We start from the raw sequence: 14,980 nt of genomic DNA, 5'->3' as shown, positions 1-14,980 counted from the left end.
ATAAAGATCCATGCAATTAATAAAACCAAAGTTTACGGTGAAACGAGAGCCACCAAAAGTACAACCATAATTTAAAACATAAAAACAATAATAATAAAAAAAACTAACAAATAAAAATCTAATACTACTCAAACAAAGTCTTCAATCCTCCTCATCAACTCCACCGCCTACGGACCCAATGACATCTTTCATGTCTTCATCATGACCCGCACCACTAGCTCGACCACTACCTCTTACACCCCCCATGAATGTTGGTCTGACCTCAGGCCAATTAGAATAAAAAGCATACTCCGTCTGAGTCGGAAAAGTGCGGGCTTCGGGTGCTAAGAAGGTGTTTTGGAACTGCTGTTGCATGACATCAAATAAGAATGATTGAGACCTCCTAGAAGCCTCAAAATTTTCACAACAGTAAGTGGCAAACGCCATCTGATCAAAAGCTGGTGTACTGCGGAAGCGAGGTCTAGATGAAGAAGTGTCTGCTCCCTCAGCTCTATCCATCTGACTCTGGCAAAACCTGTTCAAAAATGCATCGTTAATCACACTGGTTATGGAAAGGTGCACCTCATCCGGAATAGGCACATTTGCCTTTCGGCAAAGCCCCATAATCAGCCTCAGATACATGAACACACCGGCTTTCCCTCCGAACTTGGTTCTGCTAGTTGCCATTTTTCTCATCTCCCCCGCGATGATAGACGCCACATCCACCGATTTCCCAATCATGATGTAATACAAAAGGCAGCCGACATCTAGTGGAATTATGGTGCTATAGCTCCGTGGCCGAATATTGTTCAACAAAAGAACCAAGTAAGCCCTTGCTTCCAAATTCAGGTTCTCCCTCTTCCAAGATTTTGGAAATCCTTGATCATTCAAGTCAAATGTCCTTCCCTCAAGGCAAAGGTGAGAACTAACAGCAGTAAGATCCCAATCATTTGCGATCTCTTTGGCACGGTATTCACACTGCATGTTATCCGCCAAGGTGAGAGGATGACCCAAATAAGCGTTGATTGCATCCCTATTGAAAGTGATAATCTTCCCCCTCACCCTAGTTTGATAATGATAGGTTACACCTTCTTCCAATTGAAGAGCATTGGCGTAAAATTCACGCACAATGTCGTAGTTGATTTCCGCTTCCGGCTCACAAATTTTGCCCCACTTTCTCTTTTCAAAATTTGCCATAAGCTTCCTATAGTTGCCTTCTGGTGACAAACGAATGAATCTCTCGGACTGAATGGTTCTTTTAATCAACTTTTCAAACCTATCCTCATGCTCATTACTGATGAATCTCCGCACGGACCTTGAGGGACCGGAGCTTACTGTTTTTATGCGCTTAGACATCTGTAATAAAACCACAAGCAACCACACACAGTCAAAACTTAAGTCAGCATACATAACAACCAAAATTGAAGTGCTGAAAATTTTCCCGATGACGACGCGATCTCTGTGAAAACCAGAAAAACAGCAACCCTAGGGTTTTTCCTACTGCTCACATCTTTTCAAAATTGATACCACAAACTCTTAACATGTCCTAATTTGAAGAATCTCTACACATGCAAAGTGAATTTCAACAAACAAATCATCCTCTAACAATTACCCTAGTTCACCTTGATGAGAGACAAAGAAGGAAAAAGGAAAAGAGTAAACATACCTTGATGAGAGAAGGAGATTGAATTGATTCTTGCTTAAAAAAATTGGGATTATTGAGATTGAGAGGGTTAAGTTTGAGTTTGTAAGTGAGAGAGTGAAAGTGGTGAAGAGAGATATGAAGTTATAAAATATAATAAGGAAACAAAAGTAACACAAAACAGAAATTAAAAGGGTCTTCCCCGCTCAGTTCGCGGGGCGAACTTGGTTCGCGGCGCGAACATTAAGTTTCCATTCAGTTCGCGGGGCGAACTGAAGGAATTTTCAAAAAAAAATGCTGGAAATTGGACTGATCTCCATTCTACTTTTGAAAAACAAAACAAAATACCTTACACAAATGAAATAACAAAAATTGAAATGCAGGCTTACAAAATTGGGTTGCCTCCCAACAAGCGCTTTGTTTAACATCGTTTGAGCTCGACGGTTCGGTGATACTTCACGGTCCGGCGAGCGAAACGACATAGACGTCTCGGTTTACTTCTCCACCATGGTAGACTTTTAATCTCTGCCCATTCACAATCCAACTCTCTTTTGACTTTGGGTCCTCAACCACAATGGCTCCATAATCTCGCACCTCTTTCACTACAAACGGTCCCGACCATTTGGACTTCCACTTACCCGGAAACAACTTGAGTCTTGAATTAAAAAGGAGCACCATTTGTCCAACTTTGAACTCCTTGTGACGGACCTTTCCATCATGGTATGCTTTCACCTTCTCCTTGTAAAGCTTGTTTGAGTGGTAAGCATTGTTCCTTGATTCCTCTAATTCATGGAGTTGTTCTTTTCTTTTCTCACCGGCTAAAGTGGAGTCAAAGTTCAAGAATTTAAGAGCCCAAAGTGCTCTATGTTCCATCTCTACCAGGAGATGATAAGTCTTCCCATAAACCATCTGAAATGGGGTTAGTCCAATAGGAGCTTTGTAGGCGGTACAATACGTCCACAAAGCTTCATCCAATTTTGAAGACCAATCTTTTCTTGAGCTCGAAACAGTTTTTTCAAGTATCCTTTTTACTTCTCTATTTGACACTTCCGTTTGACCATTTGCTTGTGGATGTTAAGGAGTAGTCACTTTATGCTTTACACCATAATGTTCCAAGACATTTTCCAAAGGTGTATTGCAAAAATGTGATCCCCCGTCGCTTACTAACACCCTAGGCACACCAAAACGTGAAAATATGTTTTTCTTTAGAAATCTTATCACGGTTTTGGAGTCGACCTTAGGTGAAGCAATTGCTTCCACCCACTTTGACACATAGTCAACGGCTACAAGAATATACTCATTAGAGAAAGAAGAGGGGAATGGGCCAACAAAATCAATGCCCCAACAATCAAAGACTTCTACTTCCAACATGTTGGTTAGAGGCATTTCATCTCGTTTGCCTATCCCTCCGCTTCTTTGGCATGTGTCACAATTCTTTGCATGTTCATGTGCGTCTTTAAACACGGACGACCAATAAAATCCCGCTTGGAGGACTTTAGTGGTTGTTCGCAAACCGCTATAATGACCTCCATACGGAGAGTTATGACAATGCCAAAGGATGTTTTTTGACTCTTCAAGTGTCACACACCTTCTTAAAATGTTGTCCACACCCGCTTTAAACAAATACGGGTCATCCCACACATAGTACTTTGCATCCGCTAAAAATTTCTTTCTTTGATTACTAGTGAGGTCTTCCGGTGTCAAACCGGTTGCCTTATAGTTAGCAAAATCGGCAAACCATGGCCTCACTTGAATCACATAAAGCTTTTCGTCCGGAAATTCTTCCCTCACTTCTTCTTCTTTATTTGTAATTTCCATATTAACCAATCGGGACAAATGATCCACTACCAAGTTTTCGAAACCCTTTTTATCCCGGATTTCCAAATCAAATTCTTGTAATAACAAAATCCAACGAATTAGTCTTTGTTTAGAATCCGGCTTGGTTAGAAGATACTTGATTGTCGAATGGTCGGTGTAAACTATAACTTTGGACACAATCAAATAAGCTCTAAATTTTTCCAATGCATACACTATAGCTAGTAACTCCTTTCCGATTGTCGCATAATTGACTTGCGCCTTATTTAAAACTTTACTAGCATAGTGGATGGCATGAAATTTTTTAGCTCTTCTTTGACCCAAAACCGCACCAACCGCATAATCGCTTGCATCAGACATAAGTTCAAAATCAAGTGTCCAATTAGGTGCGACGATTATGGGTGTGGTGACTAACTTTTCTTTTAACTCATGGAATGCTTTTAGACACGACTCATCAAAAAGAAATTGCGTACCTTTGTTGAGCAAATTACTCAAGGGCTTTGCTATTTTTGAGAAGTCCTTGATGAATCTTCGATAGAATCTGGCATGTCCAAGAAAACTTCTTACTCCTTTGGTGTTTGTTGGAGGTGGTGGTTTTTCAATGACTTCCACCTTTGCTCTATCAACTTCTAGCCCTTCGGAAGAGATTTTGTGACCAAGAACAACACCTTCGGTGACCATAAAATTGCATTTCTCCCAATTGAGCACTAAATTTGTTTCCACACATCTTTCCAAAACCACATCAAGATTTTTCAAGCATAAGTCAAAGGACGACCCATAGACGGAAAAGTCATCCATAAACACCTCAATTCACTCTTCGATCTAATCCGAGAATATTGCTTGCATACACCGTTGAAATGTTGCCGGTGCATTACACAATCCAAAAGGCATTCTTCGGTAAGCAAAAATGTCGAAAGGACATGTAAAAGCCGTTTTCTCATGATCCGCCGGATTGACCGAAATTTGGTTGTAACCCGAATAACCATCTAAGAAACAATAGAAATTCTTGCCGGCCAACCTTTCCAACATTTGGTCCATGAAAGGTAGCGGGAAGTGATCTTTCCTTGTAGCTTGATTTAGCCTCCTATAGTCAATGCACATCCTCCATCCGGTTACCATTCTAGTTGGGATCAACTCATTTTTATCATTTTTAACAACCTTCATACCACCCTTCTTTGGAACTACTTGCACCAGACTCACCCATTCACTATCGGAGATAGGATAAATCATTCCGGCCTCCAATAGTTTGACAACTTCTTTTCTCACCATTTCTTTCATTGATGGATTTAAGTGCCTTTGAGTTTGTGCAACGGGCTTGTAATTTTCTTCCATCATGATCTTATGCATGCAATAAGCCGGACTAATACCCTTTAAATCGGATAATACCCACCCTATTGCACCTTCGTTCTTTTTCAGCACTTGTATCAACTTATGCTCCTCTTTTGTGGACAAGGCATTGCTAATTATCACCGGTTTAGTGAAATCATCACCAAGGAACACATATTTCAAGTGTAGAGGTAGCATCTTTAACTCTAATTTTTGCTCTTCCACTTTCTTTTTCACATCCAAGTCCTCATTTTTCTCCTCATGATAAGCAATCTCTCCGCAAGACTCCAATTCATGCAAAATTGCTTCAATTTCTTTTTATTCATTTTCGGTTAAAACATTGTAAGCTCCTATAAGAGATCTCTCTAACGGATTAGAAAGATGAACTTGATTTGCAACCTCCACAATTTCCTCCTCGGTGGCATCGATTTGGAAAGAGTCATGCTTGTCATTAGGGTGCTTCATGGCTTCAAAAAGATTAAAAGTTACCTCTTCATCTTGCACTCTTACTTTCATGAGTCCATCATCAATGTCAATCATCATTCTGGCTGTTTTCATAAATGGTCTACCAAGAATTAGAGGAACATCACGATCCTCATCCATGTCCACTACCACAAAATCTACCGGAAACAAGAATTTGTCCACCTTCACTAGCATATCTTGAGCAACTCCATATGGTGAAGTGGTAGACTTATCGGCTAGTTGTAAAGTCATCCTCGTAGATTTCACCTCAACATTCCCCAATCTTTTAATAATGGATAAGGGAATTAAATTGATGCTAGATCCCAAATCGACCAAACCATTTCCAATGTAAGTGCCTCCAATGGTTACCGGTAAAACGACTCGGCCCGGATCGGATTCCTTCCTTGGGAGAGTTTTTTGGATTATGGCGCTACAACATGCATCAAGCAAGATTGTCTCGTCTTCCACATATCTCTTATTCTTTGTGAGAATATCTTTCATGAACTTCGCATACCTTGGCATTTGCTCTAATGCTTCGGCAAATGGAATATTTATTTAAAGTTGCTTAAATATATCCATAAACCGTGCATAGTGTATAACATTCTCCTTCTTTGATGGTGCGTGCGAGTAAGGTAGATGTTGAGCTGGAATAACACTCACTCCTTGATCTCCTTTTTTCTTCTTTCTTGCCTTTGCTTCTTTCTTCTCACCTGCTTCACCCTCCTGTTCTGCTGAACCATTCTGACCCTGTTCTTTTCGCGGCGCCAAAGGGGATCGCGACGCAAACTGAACAAATTTTTCCTCTTTTTCCTTTTCATATTCCATCACCACTTCGTTCTCTTCATTTTCAGTTACGACATTCATATCATCCTCTACTGCAACATCTTCACTTCTTCCACTTGTCACCTCTTTACCGCTTCTAGTAACAATTGCTTTACAATGCTCTTTCGGATTAGTTTGAGTGTTGGCGGAGAAAGAAGAACCCGCTTGTTGTTTCGACAATTGCTTCGTAAGTTGGCCTACTTGATTCTCCAAATTTTTGATAGCTGCCTCATTGCTCTTCTGGTTTGCCATGGAGGCTTGCATGAATTGTGTGAGAGTATCTTCTAGCTTTGAACTTCCGCCTTGCGATTGTTGAACTTGAGAATTTGGATTTTCATATGGACTTTATTACTGAAAATTTTGGTTGTTGAATCTTGATTGTTGATAGCCTTGGTTGTTCCTTTGATATGAGTTGTTGTGGGGTGGAGGTTGTCTTTAATAACCTTGATTTTGGTTGTTCACATAACTCACTTCTTCCAATGGAGGGCAATAACCGGTAGGATGATCTCCTTGACATAGTTCACAACATGCCACTTGATGTCTAGCTTGAGATCCTTGAATTTCCTTCATTTGTTGTGGAAGTTTGGACATTTGTTGAGTGAGTAACTCCACTTGTTGAGAAAGTAACTTGTTTTGGGCAAGAATAGCATCATTGGTATTTAATCCAAGAACTCATGGTTTCCTTTGTGAAGGACTACGATCATGTTGACTTTGACGATCATTGAGTGCCATCCGATCAATAATGACTTTCGCCTCTTCCGCGTTCTTTGACATAAGAGAGCCACCCGCGGTAGCATCCAAAAGTGTTTTGTGAGTCGATTGGAGCCCATTTAGAAAAATGTGGATTTGAGTGAGTTCATCAAAACCGTGGCCTTTGCATTTTCTCAACATTGACTTGAATCTTTCCCAAGCCTCGTTTAGAGACTCGTTGCTCCCTTGAGTGAATACCGTAATAGCCGTTTTGGCTTCCATGAATCGGGATTGAGGAAAATATCTTTCTAGAAACTTTTCTTCTAATAAATTCCAATCCGTCATCACTCTTGGTGCTTGATTAAGATACCACTCTTTTTCCTTCCCCACTAAGGAATGTGGGAACATTCTCATGAATAATGCTTCTTCACCCGCTTCCTCTATTCTCGTAGAACCCGCAATCTCATAGAATTTGATGAGATGGGTATACGGATCTTCATGGTCCATTCCGGTGAATGGATTAGCATAAAGGAGCCGGAGGATTCCGGTTTTCATCTCCGTGTTCCTTCTGAAGGAGAATTGCCATCCAAGGCGCAGCGGAATTTAAAAATTTCTCCATTTAGTGATCCTTACGAATGGGCATGATCAGTGATAGAATCGTTACCTCTTGTGGCGATTCAAACCTTTGGTGCAGATCTCTTGTAACGATCAAAATCTTGGATACAAATCCACGGAGCGATCACGAACATTGAACGATGACAACGTCTCTACTCAATCCACACGAACGGATTCCTTCAATCATAATGCTAGCTGTTATGAATGAAGGCTTTGAGTGAGAGAGAGAGAGAGAGGGAAACGAAATTCCAAGTCTTCACTTGAGTGTTAGTCTGAGTGAATGACAATGCTTCTATCCAAGGGGTTCTATTTATATAACCACTTGTGTGGGCTTCAAGCTTAAAAGCCCACTTAAGTGTATTTTGGCCCATATCTTATAATATGCCAAAATCACTTAAGTATTTGGTACCTTGCCATATTTCGTATTCCACTTAAGTGCATTGTACCTTACGGTGTTCCTTAGTTACTCTATTTCTCATCAATCCGTCCTTTGTGTGTGACCCTGTAGGTTTTCGCGACGTTGGCAATTATATTAAATCACGCATTTAACATAATAAACAGTGAGCGGTATCTAGCTACACATCACTGCTACCCAAGACACAAAAATGTCATGTGATCTAACAAAACCTCCTGTGATAATAATTATGTGTATAATTACCCCTTTTCCCTTATGTCTATATTGAACACAAGGTATAGACCGTGTCATCCTTGTCCAGTTCAATATTGGGCCCATAGACATTTATCCTGTTACGCAGGATGGGCAAATTCCATCTAGGTCACTCATGTCCCTCAACATGCTTCGTGGAGTACCCATCAACTGTCTTTATGGTTATCCAGTTACGGACAACGTTGGATCAGCAATAAAGCACTCGACTCTACATCTAGGATCCATAGTGGTTTCAGGTCGAAGAGTGGTATACACTATTATCACCATGAGAATAACTTATGACACTTTACATAACTTTCTATATAGTATTCTCATAGCGGGTCAATCCGGTATAAATATTACTCTTAATATTCATACCTATGTTTAAGACTTGATAACTCTTTATCCATGATCCATGAGATGTGATCATCAGTCTACAAATATAATAGTCTTAATACTTTAATGTTATCCCACTTCACACTAAAGCTCGACTACGGATACTTTAAGAATAGTGTCCTTATGTTTAATGTGCTCTCATGATTAAGTCACACTTAATACATTAAACGGACTATCTATTCCAGGGACTTTATTAATCAACCATAATAAAGAAAATGCCTGAATAATTCGATACAAGTACCAAAAGTATTGGCCTCTAGGGCTTACACCAACACCTTCCACCATGAGCAAATTGAGCATTCCTCCTTAGACTATTGGCGGGCATTTCGATAGGAGCTTCATCCACCATGTTTCCTTCACAAGTTTCTACACCCACTTCTTCAATTTGAACAAGTGAAGAAGTAGATGCTTCTTCTCTCCGGTTCCTCTCTTCGGCTAGTTTCCTCCTTCTTCGTGTTTTCCTATTGAGCTTTCGAAGTGTTCTTTCAATTTCGGGATCGAATTGAAATTGCTCCTCGGTAGACTTTCCTCGCATGCACTAGAATCTACAAAACTAACAAACCAAGTGAAACACAAGAGTGATAGTAGTAAAATAAAAAAAAACTTAGAACAATGAATTATTGCAATGCTTGCAATATCGAACACCAATCCCCAGCAACGGTGCCAATTTGTTAAAAATTATATTTTCCGGCAAATATTTTTATATCGTATCCACAGAGATTGGTTGATATTACCGTCGTTCTATAATTTCAATTATTGTAAGTTTGAAAAGTAACCAAGTTGTTTTTGAGTGAATTGTTATCTCTTAATTAAAATGACACTAAGACAATGAAATTAATTTTAAAATCAAATATAAAAGGCTTGCCAAGATTGGAGTTCACTATCCTAATTTCTTATGTTTCCTTAGTGACAACTATATGGGTTCAAGATTATTGATAGTATTCAAGTATCCTCTCAATAACATTTATTTCTAAATGAGATTGTGATAATCACTATATTAATCTTTAGACGATTTCTCCACCTAACTATTAATATAACAATCTTTAATGTTTGATACAAAAGAAAAGTAGTGTATAAAACTATTTCTACAATTTATTCACTACTTGAAAGCATATTTTAAGTCAACACTACGCCAATTAAGGGAAAAGAGGGCGCTTATTTTGGCCTATAACAGCGCTTTTAAGCGCCCTCTAAAGTGGCACTGGCATAGGTAAAGACAGCGCTTTGTTTTCCTGGAGAAAGCGCTGTCTAAAGTGCGCTTTCAGAAAAAAGCGCCCTCTGGAGTGGTCCATAAAGGGACACCTTAGAGGACGCTTTCTGGAAAAAGCGCCCTCTAAAGTTGTCAATGTAAAGTGTTTAGAGGGCGCTTTCTGGACAAAGCGCCCTCTAAAGTTGTCAATGTAAAGTGTTTAGAGGGCGCTTCCTACAGAAAGCGCCCTCTAAAGTGTTAGTTATTTTAAAAAAATTTGTTTGAAAAACAGTGAATATTTAATTGGTAACCTGTTCGCATGCTGCAAAAGTGTAAAATTCATATTGATTTCATCCTTTAATCCAATGTTATACACCATTAATCCATTGATATATACAACATGAATCCATTTATATACAACATTAATCCTCCATATATACAACATTAATATATGATTCTTTGATCAACAATATACAACAACATATTCATGATTTAGTAAAAGTACAACAACAATATACAACATATATACAACAACAGCATACAACAACAACATTCCATACATATATGTACAACAATATACAACCTAGCTATATGATTCTTTGATCAACAATGAATTGACACAATTCATCTTTCATTTCATCCAAATGAGCTCTTGAGTAAGATTTGTATTCCTCAAAGTACTACAATTAAGAGAATAAAACATATTCATGATTTAGTAACAAATTAGACGAAATATCCGATAATATTAAAATAAACCCTAAGTTATTATTCCATACCATTTTTGGGATGTCTATACGATTCAACGCAATGATATCTCTCATAAATCTCAATACAAAAAATCCGCAATCGACCGAATTGTTTTGCTGAGGACACTACACAGAAAAACAAACAAACAATATATATAGTTAATTTCTTACAAACACTATTATAAGCAAAAAAACAAACACTATTATAAGCAAAAATAAGATACTTAATATATACCTGAACTCTGATCCAGGTAATGTCCTTCCTATTACGGTAATTCTTTTTCGATCTAAATTTTAGTATTGCCCTAACAAAATAAAAACGTATATTGAGATCAATCTGACAGACATAATTAAATATACAAATACACACGAATATTTAGGGGAATTTCACTTACGCGTCAACCGTCTTCTTCATACTCGGATATTTACTCCAATCACCCGATAACAAATCGAGATAATACACCATTAGTCTCGAAAGATCCATAGCAACCAACACCCAGTGACCACTGTAAAATAAAACAAAAATTTAGATGCATGAAAATTTTCTACGTAAAAGATATACATAGATTAGAATGAAATTATTAGAAAGAAAATCTAACCCGTTGCCAGAATTAAACGGTAAAAAATACAAACTAGGTGTAGTATTATCGCCGGCCGCCATGAATCTATCGACTAGTTCATTCTTTACGGATGTTGGATTTTTCGTTATAAACGTTGTGTTGATACGGGAAGCAGCAATAAAATTGAATCGGTTACACAATTCAGTTCCCCGCATCAATGTTACATACATATACCTTAAATAGAAACATAATAAACATTAGACTACTCATTGAAATGTGTAAATAAATTGTTCAACTAAGTAAATAATAGATTGATCGGAGTACCATATGTATGTATGAATGACAGTGATGCCCAATTCTTCGTGTTCAAAAAGTTGTTGTATGTCCTCCTTTGCAATTATTTCGGAATGAGCAATTCCGAAAACACCTTCATCAAAATCTACACTACGGATGACGCCGTGCATAATATCGGACTCTTCCACCATTTTCTCAAGACGCATCATAATTTGAGATTTTGTCCCGGACGTCGTTGGAATATCGTTACCAGCTTTTTTCAACTTTCGACCGGGAACCTAAAAATTTATATAAATTAAATCATGACTTTTTGTGATGCAACAGAATCGTTGCGTATATAATTCAATGGGTATATATATTTGTACCTCTTTTTGAGATGCAACCGACTCGATGCATCTTGAAATCCCTTTACCAGCTTTATGTGTGGGTCTTGTAGGAGTCTAACATTACCATGTAATAAGGATTGATTAAATATCATAATTGTAGCTGAATTGAAATGTGAATACTAAATATTCATAATCATTTAGAACATATATACCTCGGCATCTGGGAAAGTTAGATCTGACGGCCATCCAACAAAGGATCCGACTGCATCTCGCATCAACGTTGTCTCTGAAACAACGTCAGGTAATGGTAGAAGCGCGTCGGTATCTAATACAAGGTCAACCGAAACTTTCATATATCCCACCGGGAGGGGATTATGGTGAAGTAATTCACCCGAAGTGTTGTGCACTTTTCCCTTGCCAACCATGCGATAAGTTGGTGACGATAGATACAGCTAACAAGGTGTAATGCCCTAAACCAATAATAAATGTTATTGTTAACGTGTATATGTGTCAAGTAAAAAAGTGCTATTTTAATTTCATAATAACATATATAATTACCTCGGGAAATTTCGGTTGACAATGGATACTAGCTCGGTCACTAGTATCTTTTGCCTCGGAACCGCACCTTTCCTCTCTATACCTTGCATTCTTCTTTTGCAGTTCGAGTACTTGTGCCCTTAACTCCGCCAAGGTGTCCATCACCTCTTTGTTGGTAGGATTTTTTGTTTTTGGTTTTTTATAAAATGACGACGGAGTCACACCAAAACCCTTACCCCTCACACGACCGGAATACTCAGGAACATTTAGTACTCGACTAAGTACGCTCCTGCAATCCTGGACCTCGGTTGAAGGTAAGGTTTGGGATAAAGTCTCCTGAAATATTATTAGAGGAGATTAAAAATGAATTATATGTCTAACAAAATTTTCGATATAATTAAAGAAATAATGTTTCATATACTTACACATTCGTCATAAACATTTTGAACCGCTTCAACGACAGCCTCATCCTTCCCAACCCGAGCAGCCTTCCATAATACGTGCTCCGGAAGAGATGTTGCGTCACTTTTCTCCTCGGCTAGCTACAAATTGAATCAGATTATAAGATCATCAATTATAACATATTGTGACAATGTATAAGCTCATAGCATTTGAATATACTCACAATTCTTTGTTGTAACCGTGCATATCCCGTACGCCCTTTTTTGTACGGATACGCGGGTTTTGATGCCCTTTTCCGATTTTTGTCGCTTACTTCCTGGATAAAAAAGTTTAAGGCATATTAGAACCAAGTAACTTAACAATTGTATAATACCATAATTAATAGACATTACATGGAATTTTTCGTTTCTTCGTTTGGCGACAAAGTTATCCCATTCTTCGGCTGAAATAATCTCCGCATACTTCATTGGCCGTTCTGCTTCAACAAAGTTTCCTTCCTCATCCTTGAGAAATTTGTTGGACAAAAAGGATCGAAATCCTCGGAGTCTTTTTCCGGCCAATTGAATACAATATTTTTGCCGGCTTTCATCGATGTGAAAGGATCTCTAAAAAACATACAAATGGAGTATGTTATTATAAGTAATATTATAACAATATATGGTCAACAAATAGTCAACAAAAAAAACATATAATAATATATGGTAAGTACCTGTATCTCGGACCATATTTTTTCTTTGCCAACCTTCAATTCCGGACTTCTCCAATTATCACATGTAATCGGAATATGTTGTCGAACAAGGGAACCAATGTAACTTGCCAACATTGAACCGTTAGGCTCAATTAGTTGGTCTTCAGCACTCCAATGTACTTCGAATTTTTCACCCTTGTCTCTTGCACGAATGATTGACTTCATAACAGTCAATCCTCGTTTGATTTCTTTTTCAACATTGTTACGTGATCCACTCGCGTCATGGGTATCGTCTTGGTTAGCCATTTTATCTGTAATATAGAAATGATTCAATAAGACACCTACTGCAAAAAACACATTCATATACCTTCCATTTCTCTCATGTTACAACAATCTAAACTCTCTCTTTTTTTCATCATTATTGAATACAAACTCACACACACCTACTGCATACAAAAGACCAATGCAAACTTATGGTGTTTGGAACATGAACAAACTTGCATCCATAATCATCAAACTTCCAAGCACAAGCTCAAACACACTCCAAATGACATCAATTTTCAATCAGAAATAAAAAACCTTACAACAAGGTGCTCATGAACACCATATAGTGCTCGTTTGCCCTAAACAACATTAATCAACATAATGCACAAAATGTAAAACTCAGTTTAGAAAATGCCCTAATCAAACACCTGAAGAAAGTGAACGGTAACGATGGAGAAGAGAAATACCTTCAAGGTGACGGTAACGATGGAGAAGAAAGTTGTCATACGGTGAACTGACTTTATGTGTTTTTGCTTTGGAAAGCAAATGTCGCGGTTAGCAAGAGTCGCCACCGACTTTTCTTTTATCCAATAAGGAAAGGTGGAAAAGAACAGGAAAGACCTTAATTTAGATTTTTTGGTTCGGGAGGTACATTATACAAAGGGAAGGTGTTAGCACCCTTTGTATCCATGGTTATCCATGGGCTCTTAATTGCTTAATCACTTATGTTTTTCTTATTTGAAAAAGTGTTTGAGAAAAGTTTAGGAAAGGTTTTGAAAAGGAGAATTTAACTTTGTAATGATTCTTGTATGAATGTATACAAAGTGGTTATCTCGTTTAGTTTTGAAAGTCGTTTAGAAAAATATAACTCGGCAATGATTCTAGTACGAATGTATGCCAAGTGGTGATTTTCTAATGGAGGTTTTGAAAAGGTGTGAGGTGTGAAAAGTATTCCCATTTATGAGTAAGCAATTAAGGGTTATACCTATCCAAGGTCTTTATGGGCATTTCCTATCCTTATGAGGGTAAAACTGTCCTTACTGTTGAGAAGTAAGTAGTTTTATCCTTTGGATGTAAAAGGGACATCGTAGGGTCATCGATTGGTCATTGAAGGCAACCTTTGCAAAGATACCTTAGCATTCGAAGGGACGATCATCATTTAACCGTAGGCTATACCGAAGGGTCATCGAGGGACAAAGGCAACATTCGAGGGACTATGATGATTTAACCGAAGGGTCTTTGCTAAGTGTATCCCCACATTCGCGGGACATGACCATAATACCGTAATATCGTAGGGCAACAAAGAGAGGTCGGAGATCACCAAAATTAACGGTAATATTTTACAATCAATTAGGTAGTTGTAATCAATTAAGAAATTAGGTCCACATTAAAATCAATTAGGTAATTAGGATGAATCTCCACATTAAAATCAATTAGGTAATTAGGATGGATCTCCACAAGGGTATCCCACAAATAAAGTGGAATACCTAGCAAGCTACCTGTTCCTGGGAATATGTGAACCTTTACAACATTCAGCACACAAGTCAGGATACCAAGTCAGGGTGCCATCGAGGATTACAC

General features: G+C 38.2%; 1 long non-coding RNA gene across 1 annotated transcript; it reads right to left on the bottom strand.

The window, feature by feature from the left end:
- Window positions 1-10,358: 10,358 nt before the first annotated feature.
- On the bottom strand, window positions 10,359-10,768 carry LOC127115840 (uncharacterized). Its single transcript, XR_007800894.1, has 3 exons — window positions 10,724-10,768; window positions 10,564-10,633; window positions 10,359-10,454 (listed from the first exon to the last, which is right to left on the bottom strand). It is a non-coding gene; the product is annotated as an uncharacterized LOC127115840 (long non-coding RNA).
- Between the last annotated feature and the right edge of the window lie 4,212 nt (window positions 10,769-14,980).

Source organism: Lathyrus oleraceus, chromosome 1, assembly GCF_024323335.1.
Source record: "Lathyrus oleraceus cultivar Zhongwan6 chromosome 1, CAAS_Psat_ZW6_1.0, whole genome shotgun sequence".
In the NCBI taxonomy this organism is placed as follows: domain Eukaryota; kingdom Viridiplantae; phylum Streptophyta; class Magnoliopsida; order Fabales; family Fabaceae; genus Lathyrus; species Lathyrus oleraceus.
This window is presented reverse-complemented; position numbering and strand designations above follow the sequence as displayed.